A 4,835-nucleotide genomic window follows, 5' to 3' on the forward strand; every position below is an offset into this window, starting at 1 on the left:
ATCACCCCATTTTATTGAGATTGGAGGCTCAGAGAGGTTGTGGGACCTGCCCAAGATTGCACAGCCAGTAAGTAATAGAGCTGGGCTTTGTGGACTGCCTGTCTCCTAGGTTTCCCAGAGGGTCCTTTCCCAGAGGGTCTCGCTGCATTAAATTCTCACAATCATCTTTGAGATAAGCATGAGTAGTATCCCCTGTTACAAATAAGGAAGTTGAGGCTCAGAGAAATTAAGAAACTTGTCTGAGATCACACAGCCAGAACCTGAGCTCATCTCAGTCTGACTTCGAGTAAAATGCTCTTCATCTTTTCTCTCTACGCCCTGAGGATTGTGGTCAAGCCCTCTTCTCCAAGTCTGTCTTCCTGTCAGAAATGAGGTCCTTTCCCCAGCACCTCACATTTTTCTCATCTAGGACAGTCAGAGTTCCCATGACTGGCAGGGTAAAGCATGCTGGGTGGGGGCAGTCAATTATTATCCCTATTTTTGAGGTGAATAAACTCAGAGAGGGAATGAAACTTCCCCAAAGTCACACAGCCAGGAAGTGGCAAGGCTGGGATTTGAACCAGGAGCTCAGGATTTGCAGATCCCAGGGCTTCAGTCCACACAACTCCCTTGTTCCTCCTCAGTTTCCTCACCTGCAGTTGATGTTTCCTTGGCCTGCACCTGTGTGATGATCTAGTGTCTTGAGTCCATGGCTAGCGAGCGCCCTCCCCCTTTTAAAGTGACCCACCCTGTGACACCCGTAGCTGGGTCCCAACCACAGGAGACGCTGGGTAACTGCAGCTCTTCGGCGATCCCAGGCTGCTACCCCTGGGTGGGCTGCAAGATGACCGTTGGCTGGGACCCACGAGTTGGGGAGAAATGGCAAAAATGAGGCTGTCTCTTCCGGGCCCCACGGGAGGCAGTCCCTCAGACAGAGGGAAGAGGGGGCCATTTACTTGGAAGTCCAGGGAGCACAAGGACGTGGAGAGGGACGAGGGGCAGGGAAGGGGAGGAGCCGGTACAGGGCGTATTCACAGGAGGGTCACTGCTGGGTCTTCCTGGATTAGCAGGGAGGTCCAGTGACTCCTTGCAGCTGATAAACGTGGCTGACAACATTTCCGGTGGAAATCATTCTACCGCCGGAGCAGACTTTGCAGTGGACTCTCCTCTTCCATTGTCCCGTGTCGGCAGCCTTGTGAGACAGCAGAGTCTCCATCAGCCTGGACCCCTGAGTGACCGTGTGGAGCAGAGCCCCCCTGCTGGCCAGCAGTGGACATGCAGCATCAGGGAGAAAAACACCTTTGTTGTTTTAAGCCGCCAAGACAAGGGGGCTGTTTGTTATGCAGCACAGCTTGACCGATACATGGGAAGAAAGGGCTTGGACCCTCCTCTCCACCTTCCTGTTCCCATGGAGAGAGCTCACCTCAGTGTCCTCCTTGGAAAAACTCAATTTGGTCCTTAGATACGAAGGAGTCAGAGGCGGAAGACACCCCAAAGATAAGCTGAGAGCAGTTTTCTGCTCCATACTTCTGATAATTTTTTGTAACAGCCTCTTATTCTCTTGAAATAAAATTGATAATACAACCTACCTACGTACAAGCTTCCCCAAAAAAAGATTAATGAAAAGCTGTCACAACTGTAACTATAGTAGAAAAGTATAATACAATTCAATCTGTAACAATATGCTTCAATATATAAAGGCTTTGACACAGCTGTGCCAGGTGATCTAAGACAGGAGAATTATCATGGATACATTGGGCTAGGAAGTCAATGTATGTTCAAGATGTTCATTCACCTCAGTGAGCAGGTTTTTGTTTGTTGGTTGGTTGGTTGGTGCTGGGAACTGAACCCAGGGTTGTCTGACCACTGAGCCACATCCCCTTTTATTTTTTTATCTTGAGACAGGGTCTTGCTAAGTCTCTCAGGGCCTTGCTAAGTTGCTGGGTTGACCCCCAACTTGCAATCCTCCTGCCTCAGCCTCCTGAGTTACTGGGATATAGAAGCATCTGGAACATAATACAGCTATATGTGCAAAAGGGGCCAGGAGTGATTTTTTTTTTTTGATGCTGCAAATACCACAGACCACACTGCCACGGGTGCCACGACTTTCCATGATGGTGACAAAGCCCTGGAAGGTTCCATCTGTGGTCCGGGGATCTGAGGCATTTATCTACCAGCTCCCATTAGGAGATGGAGTCCCCTCCCAGGGGGTGTGAGTGTCCCCAGGCACAGGGGAATGTCCCCAGCAGTCATGCCAGGTGCCCGCAGACAGAACTGGCCCAGCACAGCCCACCACAGGGTCCTGGGAGACATGGCCAGAGTCTGCTGCCACCCCGACGGCAGGTGAAAGATGGCCAGGGTAAGGCTGGGGGAGGTCGGTGGCAGGGAGTGGTACAAAGAGCCCCGGAGAATAACGAGGTCCCCCGCTTAGCTCATTAGTGGGCTCTCTGGGGGGTGGCCACAGAGCCAGCCGCCCAGCTACAGAGGGCTTGGGGGCTCTGGCTCTGGGTCCTGGGCACCCACGAAACCTCAGAGGCTGGACCCTCAGAGCACGGCCAGGCTGCCCTGCCACCTGGCCCTCGGAAGCCTTTAGGATACACCCCCATGGCTGGGTAACAGGGACTGCTCTGCTCCGGACACCCAGGGGCTGCCTCCAGGGTCTGGAGTGGACCTCTGGAAGCCTGTTGGTTTCCTTCTCATCGTCATCTCATGTGGACACTCACGACAACCTAGGAGATAGCGGGTCTTCCTATCTCCAAGCTACAGAGGAGGAAAAGGAGGCACAGAGAGGTTATGTCGTTTGCCCAAAGGCACACAGTAAGCGTCAAAGCCCGGAAAGCAATCCCACTGGGACAGGGCAGGGACCCAACTCAGTCCTGCCGCCTCCAGTCCCCTGTCCTCACTCCCTCTAACCATTTAGCTGCACTGTCTCTCAGTTACACTGGTCATTGAGCTTCATTCTCCAGTGACTGGGGGACACTCTTGCATTACTGTCACTCTCATGCTGTGCCCTGCAGAAGACAGGGTCTGATCTGGGGTGGATCACACCCGTGAGCTGGCTTTTGGAGTCAGACCCGACTGGGGACGAGTCTTAGCTCTGCCTTTCCCTGGCTGTGTGACCTCAGCAGTTGACTTGCCTTCTCTGAGCCTCCCAGAGGGCCACAGGTCTGAGTAGGACAGTTCCTAGGTGCTTGAAGAGACCAGATCGTAGTTCTGGGTTTGAGGCTTTGGACAGTCACTTGGACATCAGTGTCCACCTGGAGCTGCCCTGGGTCTGGGGCTCCAGCTGAACCCCTCCTCTAGAATCAACCCAGCTCCCGGCTCTGAACACAGGAGGGGCGGGCACCCCACCCCACGTGCACGGCCCTCCCTGCCTAGCTTGCCCTGACCTGCTGCCCAGCAGCCCATCAACGGCCATCATGGTGTTGACGTCAGGCCTGTTCAGCTGCCGGCCCAGCGCCCAGGACACAGCAGATGCTCATTAAACACATCAGCAGCAGCAGCAGGAGCAGGTGGACTGGTCACGGCCATCAACAGCCCACAGAGTGGACACATGGGCTTTGGAGATGGCCCTGACGGGAGTCCGGGTCCCAGGCCGTGTAAGCTGTGGCCCTGGGGGAACTTACATCAGTTCTCTCTGCAGGTGAGAACCGTTGTGACCGTCCCCACCGTGGGCTCAGCAGCAGCTCCCAGGACAGCAGTTATAATGGCCTCTGCTGCTGCCATTTTCTTTCCCACCCTACTTCCTGGTGGCTGCCTGTCCCTGGTGGATGTGTGAGTGTGTGAGGCTCAGGAAGGAATGTTCTAGAATCAGTACCCAGGGGTGGAGTCTCATCCCTTCCACTTCTTTTCTGTGTGGCCTTGGAAAGGAATCCTGCCTCTCTGGACCGTGGTTGGCCTGTCTGTGAAATGGGCCTACCTGCCCGCCGTGCCTACCTCTCAGTGACATTCTTTGAATTCATTGAGATGATGTCTACAAAGCCCTTAGTCCTCAGCAAGCGCTCATTTATGGAGTACAATGAAACTGCTCCTTGTAGAAACAATGAAGGGGACAGAGTGGGAGGCTGCCATCCCCATGGGGGGGGGTCCACTGCTGCCTTGTTCAGGGGCACCCTGATCCAGCCAAGCCTGAGGCCCATCCTGCTCTCCCACACACAGCAGAGCAAGAAGTCAAGGGGATTCCGTGTGTGTGTGTGTGTGAACACACAGGTTGGAATAACTACAACCTGCCACATTCTTTTCAAAGCCTTCCCAAGGCCCCCAGGGCCTCCCACACCCCAGCTGCTTCAGCTGCTCCTGGGGAGGCGGAGCCAGGCTCTGGTACACAGGGAGCAGCCCAGGAAGCCTGCAGGGTGGGCAGCGGCCCTGAGCAAGCCTGCGGCCAGGTGGCTAAGGCTGACCGTCAGCAGGAGCCCCTCTTCCCACGCCGGGCAGGGAGGGCCCGTCATGTCTGGCTCCTCACAGGCTCCCCACACGACTCCGGTCACCCCCATGAGCCCCAGAGAGTGGGAGGAGCAGGCAGTGGAGGGAGTAGAGGGCTGCGTCCCCAGGTGGCTCTGCACAACTCACAGGGCAACGGGGGTCGGGGTGTGGGGTGGCCTCCCTGTCCTCACTGATCCTTCAGGGCACACTCCACACCTCAGCCCGAGCCATCGTGTCCAGCCCCAAGGCAGACAGAGCCTCAGTGGTCCCGGTCTGCGGAGCCCTGGTGAGCTGCCCCCCGACTGGGACGCCTTGCAGTCTCTGGCCACCCACACCCCCCCAGGGCCTCAAACCTGCTGTTCCTCCACTGGGAAGGCCTTGGGGTGCGTCCACGCGGGCGCTCCAACGCCAGCCTCCAAGCAGATCCCCTCCCA

Source organism: Marmota marmota, unplaced genomic scaffold, assembly GCF_001458135.2.
Source record: "Marmota marmota marmota unplaced genomic scaffold, marMar, whole genome shotgun sequence".
Lineage (NCBI taxonomy): Eukaryota > Metazoa > Chordata > Mammalia > Rodentia > Sciuridae > Marmota > Marmota marmota.